The sequence below is a fragment of the Chelonia mydas genome, chromosome 7 (genome assembly GCF_015237465.2).
Source record: "Chelonia mydas isolate rCheMyd1 chromosome 7, rCheMyd1.pri.v2, whole genome shotgun sequence".
Lineage (NCBI taxonomy): Eukaryota > Metazoa > Chordata > Testudines > Cheloniidae > Chelonia > Chelonia mydas.
The window spans coordinates 38,360,596-38,380,532 of record NC_057853.1 but is presented as its reverse complement, the minus strand read 5'-3'; the positions used below and the strand labels follow the sequence as shown (position 1 = coordinate 38,380,532).

Genomic DNA, 19,937 nt, shown 5'->3' with positions numbered 1-19,937 from the left:
CAGCTCTTCTTGTTTAATTTGTTGCTGTGTGTGCTATTCTCATTTCCCCCCTGCTCTTTGTACAGTTGTTCTGCTGGCTTCAGAAACAGAATAAAGGCTGCCAATTGTGTGGTGATTGCTTATTGTGACAGTGACTTCAGGCTGGAAGGGAACAGGGATTTCCATTTTGCTTGGTTCAGCCAAATCCCTTGAGACAACTCTATGAGTATTGGATTCATTGCAGTTACAATCCTTTCGAAGCCAAGAGATTAACTCTTTTTATTTTCTCTTCACACCAGCATTTTGGCCCTGTTTCTATTTTGACAGTGAACTTTTGAGATAGGTTTAAGTCCTCTTCTCTCTCTCTTTAACCTGTAGAATGCTATTATTTTTCTTCCCACAAACCAAATGGAAGTATAGGAGAATTTTTATGTAGGTACTGAGGAGAGATTTACTCGGCTTTTCATTGTTTTCCATATAGCGACAACCAAATCCTGAACTCCTTACCCATATATGCTTTTCCTTGAAATCATGAATTTTGCTTGTAGAAAGTATGGTCAAAGAGAAGCTCAGGATCTGAATAGAAGTGTTACTGCAGATCAGGACTGATGATCACTGGTATAGCTGCATGATAGCAGCTTGCAAAGCACTAGCTCCCTGAACTCTAAGGGGCTCCAGCCAGTGCTGTTTGACCCTCAGTTTCATGAGCACTGATGAACTTCCCTGACAAATTAAGATGTGGGTACTTTTGCTTCCATCTCAGAGGTGGGGAGGAACTTTGAAACAGTTATATTGAAATTGCATGAGCTAGCTGTTATCCCCACGCAGCTTTCAAAACTGTTATGAAGAGATGGTGTAAAGTCTGTATTAGTCACAACAGCCAAACTGCTAGCTTGGACTGTGAAGACCTCGTGAAAGGTCATCACTTGAGTATTTACTTTGAAAGCTGCAGGAAACCATCTTAATCCCACTGGCATTCTTTCCCGGTACTGCGGTGTTTAGATGTTGCTTGTAATTATTAGAATTGGGAGCACTGGCTGTTAGGAGGCTGAAAGGACAGGAAACAGGAAGGAGGGGGGAGGAGTTGAGAGGCTGGGAGGGAGGGTGCAGCAGCAGCTTGGTAAAGACTTTGAAAATAAAGTCTTGTTGAAGCTTGTTAGTACCTTGCCTGGTTGATACAACATTTTGGCGACGAGGATGGATCTTCTGCCTCTAAACCCACCTGCACCCTTTCTGCAAAGCCCACGTGAGCCTCCAATTGCTTTTACTACCTGGATCCATATGTTTGAGACTTATCTGCTTGCAATCAGTGCTACAGAGATTTCTGAAGTAAGAAAGCATGCTCTGCTAATCCACTGCCTTGGAGTAGAAGGGCAGCGTATATTTTACACTTTTCCCCTTGCAGATGATAAATATGAGACTGCACTCACTGCATTAAAGAATTATTTTGTGCCAAAAGTGAATGTAGTAGCTAATTGCTACAGATTTCACCAGCGTGAGCAGAAGCCAGGGAAAACTATAATGCAGTATATTGCTTTCCTGAGGAGTCTGATTATAATTTGTGACTTTGGGAACATGGCAGATGAGATGATTAGAGACCAGCTCATTGAGAAAACAACCATGCTTCATGTAAGAGAACACTTACTTCGAGAACCACAACTTACACTAGAAAAAGCAATAAAACCATTGCTACTCAGATTGAGTCAGCTACAGCTGAAGCCAAAATAATGAGCATGGATACAGGAGGCACAGTCCAGGCTGTGACTCCTTTGCAGAAAAGTTCACTACCACTGCAGACACACAATTGCAAGAGGAAAACGAATGAAAAGCCACCGAATCAGCAAATTCAAAATACAGTAAAAGCATGCTTTCGCTGTGGATCCCCACAACACCTTGCAAGCTACACAGGATGTCCGGTAAAAGTAGCTCAGTGCAATCATTGCAAAAAGATTGGACATTTTGCTAAAAGGATGTCACAGTAGCCAGTTCAATCAACAGGTGCATGCAGTTACAATACCAGATGTTACTGTGCTAAGTGTGGACAAAATCATTACTGCACATATTCCGGAACAGATAAAGTGCACTGTAAACGTTTCCGCCATATCCTCAGGCAAACCACACTCTATTCAGCTAATGTTGGAAGCTGGCTCAGCAGTATCTATACTACCTGATTCCATCTATCTGCATTACTTTAAAGATATGCCTCTTACTGAACCCAAACTTCACTTCATGTGCTATTTGAAAAACCATATTCCAGTACATGGCTGCCTGCCAGTAATAGTTATTTTTGGTGATTGCTGTGTAACTGCAGAGTTCTACATTGTTCACAAAAGCACTCCTATCCTTGGCAGAGATTTATTGGCTGTTTTAAATCTCAGGGTAGTTAATGGATGAATTGATCTTCCTCAGCAAAGCACTCTTGCGGTACACACACCAGTTTCAGCTGGGACCCAACACCAGGTTGAGGAGAAACTTGGCTGTGGTTATGGGTTTCTGCATAAATTTAAAATGCAGAATAATGTGATGCCTGTACAACAGAAGTTATGGCGCTTACCATTTTCAGTCATGGAAGCTGTCTCAGAGGAACTTAGAAAACTTGTTCAAAAGGACATTATTGAAGAGATCGACTCCTCGGAATAGGTTTCACCTATAGTAATGACGCAGAAGAAGGGTGGAGGCATTCGCCCTTGTGTGGACGTAAGGGTGCAAAATAAAGCTATTGTGATTGACAGCCATCCTCTTCCTCACATATAAGAAGTATCTGCAGAACTCCGAGGAGCAAAGATGTTTTGTACTCTTGATTTGCAGAGCGTATACCACCAGGTTATGTTGCATGAAGATAGCAGAGACCTCACAGCATTTATTACACGAGGGACTATTTCGTTTTAAATGTGTTCCATACGGTATCACATCTGCCCCAAGTGCCTTTCAAAAAATGATGCCTATCATACCTGGGAAATGCTATGTGCAAGGAAGCTTTTCCTTTGGGCTTGGAAGCAGAATGAAGGAAATAAAACAAAGCCACAGGAAAATTTTCCATGTGAAGGGCCAGACACCCCTAGGGGTTGTCTCCTGGGTCGGCCCTGAAAGACACTTTGAATTGACAGGTTTCAGAGTAGCAGCCGAGTTAGTCTGTATTCCCAAAAAGAAAAGGAGTACTTGTGGCACCTTAGAGACTAACAAATTTATTTGAGCATAAGCTTTCGTGAGCTACAGCTCACTTCATTGAATGCATTCAGTGGAAAATACAGTGGGGAGATTTATATACACAGAGAACATGAAACAATGGGTGTCACCATACACGCTGTAAGGAGAGTGATCACTTAAGATGACCTAATACCAGCAGGAGAGCCGGCGGGAGTGGGGGGGGAGAAAACCGTTTGTAGTGATAATCAAGGTGGGCCATTTCCAGCTGTTGACAAGAACTGTCTGAGGAACAATGGGGGCTCGGGTGGGGGGGGGAATTCCAGTTTGCAAATTAATTCCAATTCAGCAGTCTCTCGTTGGAGTCTGTTTTTGAATTTTTTTTGCTGAAGAATTGTCACTTTTAGGTCTCTAATCGAGTGACCAGAGAGATTGAAGTGTTCTCTGGCTGGTTTTTGAATGTTATAGTTCTTGACGTCTGATTTGTGTCCATTTATTCTTTTACGTAGAGACTGTCCAGTTTGACCAATGTACATGGCAGAGGGGCATTGCTGGCACATGATGGCATATATCACATTGGTAGATGTGCAGGTGAAGGAGCCTCTGATAGTGTGGCTGATGTGATTAGGCCCTATGATAGTGTCCCCTGAATAGATATGTGGACACAGTTGGCAACGGGCTTTGTTGCAAGGATAGGTTCCTGGGTTAGTGGTTCTGTTGTGTGGTTGCTGGTGAGTATTTGCTTCAGGTTGGGGGGCTGTCTGTAAGCAAGGACTGGCCTGTCTCCCAAGATCTGTGAGAGTGATGGGTCGTCCTTCAGGATAGGTTGTAGATCCTTGATGATGCGTTGGAGAGGTTTTAGTTGGGGGCTGAAGGTGATGGCTAGTGGCGTTCTGTTATTTTCTTTGTTGGGCCTGTGTACGGTCTCTACGTAAAAGAATAAATGGACACAAATCAGATGTCAAGAATTAGAACATTCAAAAACGAGTCGGGAAAACACTTGGAATTAATTTGCAAACTGGATACAATTAACTTATGCTTGAATAGAGACTGGGAGTGGATGGGTCATTACACAAAGTAAAACTATTTCCCCATGTATATTCCCCCCACCACCATTCCTCAGACGTTCTTGTCCACTGCTGGAAATGGCCCACCTTGATTATCACTACAAAAGGTTTTCTCCCCCCCGCACCCCTCCCGGCTCTCCTGCTGGTATTAGCTCATCTTAAATGATCACTCTCCTTACAGCGTGTATGGTAACCCACATTGTTTCATGTTCTCTGTGTATATAAATCTCCCCACTGTATTTTCCACTGAATGCATCCAACGAAGTGAGCTGTAGCTCACGAAAGCTTATGCTCAAATAAATTTGTTAGTCTCTAAGGTGCCACAAGTACTCCTTTTCTTTTTTTGAATTGACAGATCACTACAATTCTGTCATTCTTAGATTTCAGATGGTAACTCATTTGTGCGTGTATGTTTGCTTTTTTTTAACCTGTAAATAACTTATTCCTTTTTCCTAGTTAATAAACCTTTAGATAGTTTATTACAGAATTGGCTACAGGCATTGTCTTTGGTGTAAGACCTAGGGTACCAATTGATCTGGGGTAAGTGACTGGTCTCTTGGGACTGGAAGCAACCTGAATGTGATGTGATCTGTGTGTAAATAACCGTTTATCACTAAGTCCAGTTTGTCTGGGTGGCCACGTAGGCTAGTGAGTCTAAGGGGATTGTCTATGACTCCATGCTAAGACTGTTATAATGATGCAGGAGTTCACATCAATGGCATGGTGAAATCTAATTCTCGACCACATCACCAGTTTGAGGTGTCTACCCTATTTTTGACAATCTTCCCTGATTGTGGTTGAGACACTCTAGACAGCGTGACATACTCTATTGTAACATAAAATTTTCTAGTATGGGGGTAAAGGAGGAACGCCGTACTCCACGTGGGAAGAAAGAACCTTTCAAAAAGGGCAATTCCACGACAAACTCTGTATAAGTGTAAATCAGGCCCCTTATGTTCCCTTTGCCCCACTCTGGAAAATTAGGCCCGTGTGGTCCATTTTCTTTTTGAAAGAAAGCTTTTACTGCAACACTGAGAATGTAATCTTTGTTCTCTTTAATACAAAATCCCCCTCCGACCCAAAAATAAAAGCATGAATGATGTGCAGGTCCAAGATTTACAGTACATCATTCTGAAACAACCAATTTAGCGTTGAGGTTATGTGTTCAAATAAATTCAGTATGTTATACATTAAAATGAAGGAAACCAAACCACTATTTCAGCCAATACCTATTGGTATCCTTGGAATTCTGAGTAGGTCATAGAGATTGCAATGCCTTCTTCATTCCCAGAAATGCTCTTTATAAAACACAGGTCTCAGAGCAGCCTGAGCAAAGCTTGTATTCTTGTTCTGGTCCCCTGATAAGGGGATCAGATCATCAACAGTCAGGCCTAGTGGTCAGAGCAGCAGTCATACCTAGTGGTCATAGTCTGAATGCCAGAACCCAAGGTCAAAGCAGAGTCAGAGCCAGGGATCAGAGCTGAAGGTCAGAAGCGGATTACCTGAGTCAGGGAAGGCTGGAACAGAGCTGGGTGCACGGCTTAGAGCAAGGCCAGCACAAGGAGGCAGAGAATTTGCAGGTGTGTGCACTGAGCAGCCAGCAAGCTATTGCTGCTGAGCTTAAGAACCAGCCTGCTGGCTTTTTCAGCCAATCAAGCAGGGCTGTCAGGGAGGGCTATCCACCAGGCAGCCAAACTGACTCATTATGCTGTCAGGAGTACTGAGTACGTGCAGCTGCAGGGCCTTACTCCCGACACCCTTTTCTATGGCTGAAGATCAGTCTTTACTCTCCAAGGGTGTCAATCCTGTAGTTTCACTAGAACAACAGTCACTTTCAACAGCTGGAAAAAATAAAATAAAGAATGCATTAATGAGAGTTCCAGGTCGAGTCCTGCAGTGCTTACTCATGAGTAGCCCCATTGACTTGATCCTAGAAATAGATGGAGAAGACAGAATTCAAGTCTACAGTGGACCATACATTTGGATTTATGTACATTTTGTTGTGCACTCAGGTATCACCATGATAAGCATAAGGTAAATACCCAGCTAGATAGGCAGAGTGTAGTGGGACCATTTACATGAGCAAGTATTACAGCAGGGATCGGCAATCTTTGGCCCACGGCCCGCCAAGGTAAGCCCCCTGGCGGGCCAGGCCAGTTTGTTTACCTGCCGCGTCCGCAGGTTCAGCCAATCGCAGCTCCCACTGGCTGCGGTTCGCCACTCCAGGCCAATGGGGGCTGCGGGAAGCGGCGCAGGCCAAGGGATGTGCTGGCCACCACTTCCCACAGCCCCCATTGGTCTGGAGCGGCGAACCGCAGCCAGTGGGAGTTGCGATCAGCCGAAGCTGCGGACGTGGCAGGTAAACAAATCGGCCCAGCCTGCAAGGGGGCTTACCCTGGCGGGCCATGTGCTAAAGGTTGCTGATCCCTGTATTACAGACTCAGGTAAACATAGCAGGATGGGACTCTATTTTGGTAATATTTAAGAGGATACTGTCAAGATTGATACTACTACTAATTAATTTGCCCTTAAAATTAGATTAAAATAAAACACTTCCGAATATGGGGCAAAGGAGATATAATCAGCCATGCAAACTGCATCTGTGGTAGATAAAATTATAGTTCCTGAGCTAGTTAGTGATTCAACAAACGCAAACCCAGTGCAACGTGCGCTTTGCCAGAATACAAAGGTATGTAAGCCCATCTCACCATCCTGCCACACTTCCTGCTAGTTTTGCTCTTGAGAGCTGCCAGTGAGTAAAATGGACAAGAATCTTGCACAGCGAAGAACTTAGAGAGCAGGATTCTCAAGAGTTTTGATTCCCCATTATCTGACATGAAGAGAACCGTAAGGATGAGCACAGGGGCGGGATGGCCTGTGTGATCAGAGCACCAAACTCAGAGCTGTTGTGAGCTACCTTACAGAAGAGCTAGGAAGTTAATCAGTTTCAGCTCTTTTTTAATCAGTTAATATTTTATTACTATCAGAGAGATATTTAAAAGTCAGTGCAGATTTCAGAAAAGGGGAGGGGGCAAATATATTTGAGAGTAACCATTCTTGACAGGCCGCTTAATTAGCCAGGGAATTAGGCTTCTTTTGTTTGCTAATCATACTGTTTTCAGTTTGAGATACACAAATGCTAATCTGTTGCCGTAACAACTTCATACATTTGTTCTCCAATATCCCTTTTATCATATTTTAGAACTGTAATTGCGATGGTCATAGAGTGCAACATTTTAATTGATTCACTCTTGTGCTTTTGCTCTTGGGGAAAAAAACTCTTTCTGAACACTGGGAATAATTAAAAGTGTGCAACGCAATGCATCAAAAACACCTTATTAGTGATGGGCAAAGCACCATCCTATTAGCAGTAATACATCATCTGAGCAGTGATGGGAAAAATTTTAACGATTTGGAGTTCAGCTTTGATTTGGATAAGCACCAAAATATCTAGATCTTTATTCGAACTACCTGCACCTTGTTGGTCTGTAAAACTAGAAATCTTGGGTGAACAGTTTTTCTCTTTAGAAATTCTGGCTCTTCTGCTTCTACAAAGACCTAATAACAGATCTTTATTTAGGTCCTGATCCAAAGCCCATTGAAGTAAATGGAACAATTCCTGTTGACTTCAGTGAGCTTCCCTTTCTGCTGAGGTTCTCAGAACTCTTTGCAAAGATAGATATCATCTCAATTTTACCAGTGGGGAAAGTGAGACACCAAACCATTAAGTGAGTTTTCCATGCTCAAATATTGGGTCATGGCACAGCTAAAAATAAAACTTGTTTCCTGCCTCCTAACCCTCATTCTGACCATTAGACATAGAATCTTCCCCAGCCTTTTATTCGTTATTTCATTGCTCTCTTTTCTGCCTATAAAGAAGGCGGGGTTTTGTTTGTTTGCTTTGTTGAAGAATTAAACTGATAGAAATCAGAGTCAATACTTGAGAAATTAGGTGCCCAAATTTTGGCTCCCCAATCCATATTTAGGCCCCTAAAGAAACTAGCTTCTTTTTAAAAAAAAAATATATATATATTTAGCACCTAATAATTATCCTGGACTTCACTGGGAGGTGCTCAGGGCTCAGCCCTTTTAAAAACCATGCCATTACCTTCTGGAGAAGATGCTTCTTGCAGAGAAATTAAAATCTAATAACAGATCTTGTTAATTTGATGCACCAATGAACAAGAAGGGTTCTCAGTTAAAGTAACGAGAAATTACTTACAAGCACTCAGATCAACCCATCCTTACAGGGGAGCTTTTTCCTTAACACGCAAATGTTTCTCATTCCATTACAATTCACGTGCAGCTTGAACCTGTAAGGAGAGCGTTTCCTGTAGCAATGCAATTTGAAAGTTCTATTTTATTACCAATTGTTGCCTATCAGATCACTGTTTTCCCTAATACAGTTTGAAAGACAAGACAAATAGGAAGAGATTTCTGTATCATAATGGGATGATTATACTGCACATTTGTTTTCACTAATGTAAAATAAAAACGTAAATTGCAGCAGCATTATGAAAAGTACGAGTATATATAGAAAATTTCTGAATTCTGCAAAGAAGGGAGAGAAAGTTGTTTATGCAACATGAACTGTGGTTCACCTCAAAATGCAACTGGATATTTTTCTGCACTTTTCCAAAACCTTTTCAAGCCCGCAGCATTCAGAACAGGCACACTACTTTGACTTCAGAGCAGATACATTGAAGTCATTGCTCAGAAATAACATGGCTTCTACCCACTCAGAAAGTGGATGACTATTTTCAAGAAAACTTCACCATCAATCTCCCTTTTTAAATGGGCTCATTTTGCATTTGCTACTGTTAACCAAGATAATATTTTGTCATGCAAAAATCATCTAGCTTCATTCTACCTGTGTTATGTGGTAGAGCTCTAAAATCCAAGAACAGACATGCAAAATGGAAAAAATTTCATTGTGACAAAATATCTCATGGCAGAACAGCATCCCAGTGACTTAATGTGGCCTCTGTATTTTTAGCAATTTTCATTTAGTATCCTATCTCAATGAAATTAGATTCCGTGATCACATGGATCTCATTATTAGACATGAAAACTGCGACAATTATGGGGATGATTTTGAATTATACTGTAGCTTGCCCTATTACTGGCATGGTTTTCTGCACAAATATTTCTGATTAAGTTCATCCCACAGGCCAGAAGGCAGACACAGTTCACAATGGTTGCCTAGCAGCTTCCTCTTAAGGGTTGCCAAGAGACAATGTCAGAACAATTACCTCTGATTACTCTGGCCCCCCAGCACAGCCTATATAATTAATTTGACCTGGGTGGGCAAGCCCCACCACTTCTTGGAACCTCTGGGCCTAATATTCACTATGGAAAATAAGGGGTGTTTGTAATTCAAATTAACTAATGAGGTAAAATCCTAGTGAAGACAAGGCTGTTCGTAATTTTCACATGTATTAGCAGGTTCGCTATGGCGGAGCCTAGGGCTTACCTTCACCCGCTAACTCACATTAAAACTACAAACTGTTTTGTCTTCCCTAGGATTTTATCTTGCGTTAATTACCACAGGTTAGCTAACGTGAGGTAAGAACATCTTTTTCCTAGTAAAGACAAGGCACTGGAGAACAAAGAAATCTAGCAGGGTTTTAAGAGACACTCTCAGGAGTGCAGAGGGGAGAGAGACTCAGGGCTTGTCCACACTGGAACACTCAGGGACTTAGAGGTATAACATGTTTTAACTTGGATGCATTAACGTCATATCTTGAGTTAATTAATCTTCAGTTTCCAGTGTTTCCCTGTGTAGACATGGCCTCAGACTCAAGCAGTCATGTGGGTATCTGGAGAAGCTAATCCTATCTAGGTCACCAGTATGGAATGGTGGTACTTCAGGGAAGACTGACATGCACACAGGTTATTTTAAAATTCTTAATCCAACTGCTAAGCAAAATAATACTATATTTTAAGACGGCTGCTAGTCAACAGGTTCCCGAAGGGAGCAAACACAGGTGTGGGTAATATACATGAGGGTAGTTTAACCCTGGTCCCACTTAAAGAGTGAGAGAATTGTGAAATTCTACCCTGAAGCAACTAGGGCTGAGCCCAAGACCTGAGGAGGGTACACTGAGGGTATGTCTACACAGGGATAAAAGCCCTGCAGCACAGCCAGGGCTGGCCCAGGTCACTTGACTTGGGCTTGCAGGGCTCAAGCTGCAGGAGAAAACATTGCTGTGTAGATGTACAAGTTTGGGCTAGAGCCCGAGCTTTGGGACCCTCCACCCTTGCAGGGTCCCAGAGCCCGAACGTCTATACAGCAATTTTTAAGACCCATAGCCCAAGCCCGGGGTGCCCAAGTCAGCTGACATGGGACAGTTATGCCTACACAGGGATAAAAAACCAATACCTTGAGAGACTTGAAAAGGGACAGAGGCACAGCTAACCCCATAACCATGGCAAAAGGTCATTGTTTTAATTTGATTAATATTTTATGCATCATCAAACAACCTATAGAACCTACAATTTGATTTTTACCTGATTTTTGTATGTCTGGCCTTTTTTTCCCCCTCTGAACACACCTCTCAGATATGCAGTAGTTGTCATGCCAACACTATTGTCATCCCTAGCCATTCACTGAGAAAACAAGGCTCATCACAAGCTGTGAAGACTAATGATATGTTGCAATTGTTAAGGGGATGCAGCAAATAGTACACATGTTCCATGTCAAGTGCATGTGTGTGTACACACTTTCATTCAATATGATGCACACCATCTGAGGAACACAGGAGTTCAGTCTTAAGTTTTAGACTGCTAGTGCTTTCCTGGACACACAACAGTAACCCATTCAGGGAAATGAAATGGTACAAGTTTCAAATATCCTGGTTCATTCTGAAACACTGCTCTGCTCACAGCTCTCTTCAGAAGCCCACCACATAGCTATTTGAAACTGCCTTTAAAGAACTTCTCCACTTGAACAGTGGAAGATGTACCCACAGCCTCACAATTTATACCTGTATAAATGTGATTCGCTGGCTGGCATGTCCCCATCTGGCTGGGTATGGCATACCAGACTCTCCTCTTTTTAAGACCCCTGCTGGTAGCCACTTTGGCCATGTGATAGACTGCATCTTCTTGCACTTTGGCCCTCTAGCTGAATGACATGTAGTTCCAACCCCTTCTAGGGTATGCCAACAGTCCCAAAAACAGTACTCTATCAACCACATGTTTGGCCTTTGGTCTGCCTCCAGCCTCACTAGTCCTTACAACTGGCACCAGGGGTTTCAACAGTCCATATCCCTTGTCAGGGGGTTCCATCTCCATCATCCTCAGTGGGATAGTAAGGGAACCCAAGCCCTCCCTCTTCTCTGCATTCTAGTCCAGGAACCCTTGAATAAGCGGTCAAGGCCTGACTATACAGATCCTTTGCTGCCTCCCTGGACCACTTCCTACCCTGCACTGTCTTGGGCCTTTGCCACAGCACCTTCCCAGGCTCACTGTGTATCAACACCTCCCTCTCTAAGCATCTTCCACAGGCTCACTGCAGAGCTTTTTAGCACTTTCTGCCACCCAGCTGGTTCTGCTGCAGGACAGTTATCTCTACTCCCCTCGCAGAGCAGCCCCAGCTCAGCCAGAGTCTTCCTGCTCTTTGTACACACCTCCACCACCTCAGAGAATCCTGTGCAGACTCACTTCCTCCCACTTGCCTTCACAGCCACTTTGTCCTCCCTGTTGCAGACCTACCTTCCTGCAGGAGGGCTCTAAATGCCAGCAGTACAAGTCAGCTCCACAATTCCTGCCCAGCTCCTCTCTCTGAGGGAGGGCCAGAGATCTGCTTTCCTTCCTGGCCAGCCCCCAGCTGAGCTGGGTTCAACCCTTTTCACTCCTTTCTCCAGGCTTGATGCCAAGTGCAGGTGTGATGAGGTAGGGCTGACTGACCCCACTGCCTTTCATTAACCTCTTCTGGCCCAGTGTGGGGTTGGTACACCCCATCACAATACAATTCATTTTAACTCTTAAATTTTTGCAGAATGGTTGAAATGGACTTCTTTAAATATCTGGGGAATAAACCATGATTATATGTATTTCAGGATAAGCAAGGGAAAATATAAATTCAGTAGTAGGACCAACTACCAGTCTTAGCCCCACTTCATGAAAACTTCCCAAATCAGGAAAGCACTTAAACATGTTGTAGAGTAGAAAAGAGTGTTTTAAGGTGTTGAGCCCAGAGTAATTTTATTCCCCAAATTACTAAATGCGCAGCAGGGGAAGCAGAGAGTCCATTCTCCTCGGCAGCCAGGACCTTTTCATCACCCTGGAGCCAATACCCTCCCAAGGCGGGTTCCTGGACCCTGAAGCCAGAGAAGGCACCTCCAGTGAGCGCACGTTTGTAACTACACTACAGGGGTTAAAAGCACTTGTGTTTAATGTTTGATTTGCCCTGAAGAATTGGGATGCATTTGCGGCCAGTACAGCTACTGGAGAAGTCTGTTGGTGTCTGGGGATGGAGCAGGAATCCTCCAGGGACATCTCCATGAAGCTCTCCTGGAGGTGCTCTGAAAGCCTTTGCAGAAGGTTTCTGGGGAGGGCTGCCTTATTTGTCCTCCATGGTAGGACACTTTACCACACCAAGCCAGTAGCAAGTAGTCTGGAATCATTGCAGCACAAAGCATGGCAGCGAAGGGTCCTGGGTTTTGGTTGCATTCATGCAACATTCAGTCTTTATCTTTCTGTGTTAGGAGAGTGATATCATTCATGGTCACCTGGTTGAAATAGGGGAATTTTTGTAAGGGAACAGTAAAAGGACCCCATTCATGCTGGGTTGTTTGTGCTTGGCTAAAAGGGATCATCCCTGAGAATAGCCACCTGGTGCAGGGAGGGGTGAAGGGATCATCCCAGAGAATAACGACGTGGTGGGGTGGGGGGAGGGGTGTGCTGCACATCCACCCGAAACCCGCAGCCCCTCCTTTTAAATGGCAAACCCAACCAGTATTACTTGCTATGGGAAAGGAGGGCACTGCAGTTTGAAACCATTCCCACATGTTATGAAGGCGGAAGAAGGCAACTCCGCGTACCCTTTGGCTTACCATGGCTGCCTGGAAACCCAATTCTGTTGCCCAGCTGTGTGTGATTGTCACCATACCATCAGGCACTCAATATAAAAGGCAAAATGCAACCTTGTACCTAAAGCACATGTGCTGTCTGCTGTGAATTGCTTGATTCACTGTGAAAGAGTCTCCCTTTTGTTCTCAGAAATGTATCATCTTAAATTTTACTCTCCCTTTTTATCCCCCCTGCAGGTGCAAATGTTTCTGTGCTCCCCATAAACTCAGGGGTTGTACCGTATGATTGGAGAATTGCTAACATAGTTCCTATTTTTAAGAAAGGGAAAAAAAGTGATCCGGGTAACTACAGGCCTGTTAGTTTGACATCTGTAGTATGCAAGGCCTTGGAAAAAATTTTGAAGGAGAAAGTAGTTAAGGACATTGAGGTCAATGGTAAATGGGACAAAATACAACATGGTTTTACAAAAGATAGCTCATGCCAAACTAACCTGATTTCCTTCTTTGAGAAAGTAACAGATTTTTAGACAAAGGAAATGCAGTGGATCTAATTTTCAGTAAGGCTTTTGATACCGTGCCACATGGGGAATTATTAGTTAAATTGGATAAGATGGGGATCAATAGGAAAATTGAAAGGTGGATAAGGAATTGGTTAAAGGGGAGACTACAACGGGTCCTACTGAAAGGTGAACTGTCAGGCTGGAGGGAGGTTACCAGTGGAGTTCCTCAGGGATCAGTTTTGCAACCAATCTTATTTAATCTTTTTATTACTGACCTCGGCACAAAAAGTGGGAGTGCGCTAATAAAGTTTGCGGATGATACAAAGCTGGGAGGTATTGCCAATACAGAGAAGGACTGGGAAATCATACAGGAAGATTTGGATGACCTTGTAAACTGCAGTAATAGTAATAGGATGAAATTTAATAGTGAGAAGTGTAAAGTTATGCATTTAGGGATTAATAACAAGAATTTTAGTTATAAGATGGGGACGCATCAATTAGAAGTAACAGAGGAGGAGAAGGACCTTGGAGTATTGGTTGATCACAGGATGACTATGAGCCGCCAATGTGATATGGCCGTGAAAAAAGCTAATGCGGTCTTGGGATGCATCAGGTGAGGTATTTCCAGTAGAGATAAGGAGGTTTTAGTACCGTTATACAAGGCACTGGTGAGACCTCACCTGGAATACTGTGTGCAGTTCTGGTCTCCCATGTTTAAGAAGGATGAATTCAAACTGGAACAGGTACAGAGAAGGACTATTAGGATGATCCGAGGAATGGAAAACCTGTCTTATGAAAGGAGACTCAAGGAGCTTGACTTGTTTAGCCTAACTAAAAGAAGGTTGAGGAGAGATATGATTGCTCTCTATAAATATATCAGAGGGATAAATACTAGGGAGGGAGAGGAATTATTTAAGCTCAGTACCAATGTGGACACAAGAATAAATGGATATAAACTGGTCATTGGGAAGTTTAGACTTGAAATTAGACGAAGGTTTCTAACCATCAGAGGAGTGAAGTTTTGAAATAGCCTTCCAAGGGAAGCAGTGGGGGCAAAAGACCTATCTGGCTTTAAGATTACACTCAATAAGTTTATGGAGGAGATGGTATGATGGGATAACATGATTTTGGTAATTAATTGATCTTTAAATATTCATGGTAAATAGGCCCAATGACCTGTGATGGGATGTTAGATGGGATGGGATCTGAGTTACTACAGAGAATTCTTTCCTGGGTATCTGGCTGGTGAATCTTGCCCATATGCTCAGGGTTTAGCTGATCGCCATATTTAGGGTAGGGAAGGAATTTTCCTCCAGGGCAGATTGGAAGAGGCCCTGGAGGTTTTTCACCTTCCTCTGTAGCATGGGGCACGGGTCACTTGCTGGAGGATTCTCTGACCCTTGAAGTCTTTAAACCACGATTTGAGGACTTCAATAGCTCAGACATAGGTGAGAGGTTTTTCGCAGGAGTGGGTGGGTGAGATTCTGTGGCCTGTGTTGTGCAGGAGGTCGGACTAGATGATCATAATGGTCTCTTCTGACCTTAGTATCTATGAATCTCCATCCCTGAGGTTATTGCAGATTAGAAGGCGAAAAAAAACGCACTCACAGTGACATGTTTTCCAAGCACATGCAGTCCTCCCGCACTGATAGGGCACAGCTGAATGCATGGAGGCATTCAGTGACAGAGGCCAGGAAAGCATTCAGTGAGCGTGATTGGAAGACACACGAGGTGATGCTGAGGCTAATGGGGGAGCAAACGGACATGATCAGGTGTCTGGTGGAGCTGCAAGAAAGGCAACAAGAGCACAGCCCGCCGCTGCATCCACTGTATAACCGCCTGCCCTCCTTGCGCAAGGGGTTGCGGGGAGGCTCCTGGCACCCAGCCACTCCACTCCAGAGGATGGCCCAAGAAACAGAAGGCTGTCATTCAAACATCTTTGATTTGTAGTGTGGCTACAATAAGCAATGTGGCCTTGTCCTTCCCTCCTACCCCACCCCACCCAGACTACCTTGTCAATGATCTCCCTTTTTTTAATAAATAAAGAATGCATGGATTCAAAACAATAGGGATTTTATTTCCTGTGCCAGCTGTGGTCGAAGGGGGAAGGGGGATTGGCTTACAGGGAAGTAAATTCAACACAGGGGATGGTTTTGCATCAAGGAGAAACACACACAACTGTCACACCGTAGCCTGGCCAGTCATGAAACTGGTTTTCAAAGCCTCTCTGATGCACAGCATGCCTAGCTGTGCTCTTTTAATCGCCCTGGTATCTGGCTGCTCAAAATCAGCCGCCGGGCGATTTGCCTCAACCTCCCACCCCGCCATAAACATCTCCCCTTTACTCTCACAGATATTATGGAGCACACAGCAAGGAGCAATAATAATGGGAATGTTGGTTGCGATGAGGTCTAACCTAGTCAACAAACAGTGCCAGCGAGCTTTTAAACGTCCAAAGGCACATTCTACCGCCATTCTGCACTTGCTCAGACTACAGTTGAACTGTTCCTTACTACTGTCCAGGCTGCCTGTGTATGGTTTCATGAGCCATGGGAGTAAGGGGTAGGCTGGGTTCCCAAGGATAACTATTTCAACATCCCCAATGGTAATTTTCTGGTCTGGGAAGTAAGTCCCTTCTTGCAGCTGTTCGAACAGCCCAGAGTTCCTAAAGATGCGAGCGTCATGTACTTTTCCCGGCCATCCCACGTTGATGTCGGTGAAACGTCCATTGTGATCCACCAGTGCTTGCAGCACCATTGAGAAGGACCCCTTGCAGTTTACGTACCGGTTGGCAAGGTGGTCCGGTGCCAAGATAGGAATATGCGTTCCTTCTATCGCCCCACCACAGTTAGGGAACCCCATTGCAGCAAAGCCATCTACTATGACCTGCACATTTCCCAGAGTCACTACCCTTGCTAGCGGAAGGTCAGTGATTGCACAGTAGATTTGCCCACTCCAAATTGATTCCCGACTGACCGGTAGCAGTCAGGCGTTACAAGCTTCCACAGGGCTATCGCCACTCACTTCTCAACGGTCAGGGCAGCTCTCATCGTGGCATTCCTGCGCTTCACGGTGGGGGAAAGCAACTCACAAAGTTCCAGGAAAGTTGCCTTATGCATGCGAAAGTTTCCCACAGCCACTGGGAATCATCTCATACCTGCAACACTATGTGGTCCCACCAGTCTGTGCTTGTTTGCTGGGCCCAGAATCAGCGTTCCATTGTATCAACCTGCCCCACTGCCACCATGATGTCTTAATTGCCACATCCTGTGCTTTCAGGAACGTCTGTGTCCATATCCTCGTGCTGGTGTCTCCTAGCCAAGTTCTGCACATACTGCAGGATAATGCGCGGGGTGTTTACAATGATCACAACAGCAGCGCTGAGGTGAGCGGGCTCCATGCTTGCCGTGCTATGGCATCTGCATGGGTAACCCAGGAAAAAAGGTGCGAAACGATTGTATGCCATTGCTTTCACGGAGGGAGGGAACAAGGGAGGGAGGGAGGGAGGGAGGAGATACTGACAACATGTACCCAAAACCACCCGTGGCAATGGTTTTGCCCCATCAGGCATTGAGAGCTTAACCCAGAATTCCAATGAGCAGCGGAGACTGCGGGGACTATGGGATAGCTACTCACAGTCCACCACTCCGTGAGTCGATGCTAGCCATGGTATTGAGGATGCACTCCGCCGACTTAATGCGCTTAGTGGGGACATACACAATCGACTGTATAAAATTGCTTTCTAAAGATCGACTTCTAAAAAATCGACCTAATTTCGTAGTGTAGACATACCCTCAGTGTATCATAGATAACTAAAGCATCTTAGAAGATGGGCAAAAGAATTTTCTTTTAAAGGTCAGTGAATCCTATTTTGTTTATTGTGTATAACCTAGCAGTTTACAAATGGGAGGAAGTAAATTATCTTAACTAAGTCCAATGGAACTGCAGAAACTATTTAACTCAGATACTTTTGAGACAGGCAAATGAAATTCAAATGATTTCCCACAAGTTCTCTCTGTTTACCAAGCTTAACTTGTGTCTCCTCTCCAGGGGTACAGTCTAAATAAATTGATATATAGCAGGAGAAGCTGTTAATACCATAAAATCCAATCACATTTCAATCTCCCATTAAAATCATTTCAAGAAAATTTTAAATCTAATCCCATGGGGTACTTTTGCAAATTCCATCTCATTCATGATGCTGAAGTCTCAGCAGTATCATCATATTGCACATACAGTGCTGGATTGGAAGGTTGCTGCTTCTTGATGGTGCAATGTAGGTTTTTTGTTTGTTTTGTTGTTGTTGTTGTTCTACTTAACTATCTTGTTGCTCCGGCTGTTTGTTTGCTTGTTGAGGTGTCAGCTTGAAAGTGTGATGATATGTACAGGCTGAACCCAGGCCATAAGAGAGTTTCTAACAGTGCAAGAGCTTAGGGTTAAAGAGTTTTAACATTGTGCAAGAAGAAGCATGAGAGTACATATGTCAATTCAAAGGAATTTATACTCTTATTTTTCCATAGTTTCACTGAAGGTGGAAGGCCACATCTCCTTTGTATGGTTAAAACAACTGGGCAGTGGAACAAGCTGCAAAGGGAAATTGTAAAATCATCATTTCCCTAAAACCATTCAAGACTAGACAATGAACTATTAGGGTTGTATTAAGATGATATGGAAAGCTATTTTATAGTGATTCAGGGATCTGGACTACATAACCCTAGATGCCTATTCCAACTCTTTTCGAAAATAATCTATTCAATAGTAATTTTTTAAAAAGTAAAATAACATTAATAAAAATATGACATTATAAATAGTCTGGTAACTAGCTACTTTAGAGGTTATGAGCCAGATCCTGGGCCCTGCTAAGGTCTCTCTGCACCACCAGAGTGGTACAAAGTAACCTTAAAGATGTCCTAAAGGAGAAGCGAGGATTACCCTAGCAGGCATAAATTGCAAGGGACATATCTGGGCCACTAGGGGACATGACAGTTGGAGAAAATGGAGCTGGATTTCAATGCACTCTGCCATACCCCTGTCTAGTGGAACAGTCCTTAGGGGACTGGGAGAGCTGTTCTGTAGATGTTCTAACTTGTCCCAGGGTCACTTTGTGCCCCCAGACAGCGAAGGATCAGGAGAGGAGTGCAGAGGTCTTGGAACCCCATATGTGTCTCATATTTAAAGTGACATTTTACAATTTCTTGGGAATTTCCACAGAATACATACTTTATTGTATCAGCCGCTACTCACCATTGTCCACAGGAACTTCCCACATATGCAGATGAACAGCAGTAATTCATATCTAAAAATGCTTTCTAAGGAAAGAGAAAATGTTCCATATTTTTCAGTAGGAGTTAATCTTCAGGACATTTTTAATGAAGTCTATTGGTTTAGCCTTTCCCATGTGAAATAAAAGACCCCACAGTATTTTGCACATGATCCACAGAAGGGAAATGGAAGAACAGCAGAAGTCCATCAGTGATCTAACTTGCACTGGAAACAAACCATGAAACAAGTTCATAGCTGAGACTGCACTAGATCATCTTTCCTTTCCTTCTCCCTCAAAATCCCCTCAGATCTGCACAGCGGAACCCCCCTTCCACATTGTGATGAAAAGTGTCATTGACATCAGTGAGAAATCTGCATATATAGGAAGCAAAATGTAAAACAAATATCAGCCATGAGAATCAGAGAGTATAATTTTGCTCTTGGAGTGAAATTCTCGCTCATGCAGAGAGCTAGTACAAGACCTATGCATCAAGTCTGTCCCCTTGTGCTGGACCTCAGGACAGTAACAAAATTCACCCAGAACCATTAAAGATTTCCTATACTGTTTTTGTTGCAAAACCTATGTATTGTTTCCCAAAATGTATTAAAGTGAAATGAAAAGCTTGGTTCTGATCTCACCTACCTTGGTTTTACAGTGGAGTAATTCCATGCACTTACACTGATGTGGATGAGATGAGAATTAAAATGGGATTGTGACCCATTTTGGGGTTCCAACCCTCAGTTAGAGAACCCCTGAACTTCACAAAAGTGATTTTGGTGTTTATAACCACATTGCTAGATTTTTGTCTTCCTGCCCTTTTATGACACTCACTTCTTACCAAACTGTGGAATACTTTTAACTCCCCTGGGTAGAAGGTCGGTTGTTTGACTGATAGGTGAATCTCACCATTTGGGGCAGAAAATTTGAATGTCTAATTGTCAGGCAATCA

General features: G+C 43.5%; 1 long non-coding RNA gene across 1 annotated transcript in view; it reads right to left on the bottom strand.

Annotated features, from left to right (window-relative positions):
• Positions 1-4,442: 4,442 nt before the first annotated feature.
• Positions 4,443-19,937, bottom strand: part of LOC114018668 — a 21,112-nt gene continuing 5,617 nt past the window's right edge. The window contains exons 3-4 of the long non-coding RNA XR_003563942.3: positions 8,413-8,503; positions 4,443-6,031 (exon numbers count right to left, since the gene is read on the bottom strand). This is a non-coding gene — a long non-coding RNA (uncharacterized LOC114018668). The remainder of the gene's footprint in view (positions 6,032-8,412; positions 8,504-19,937) is intronic.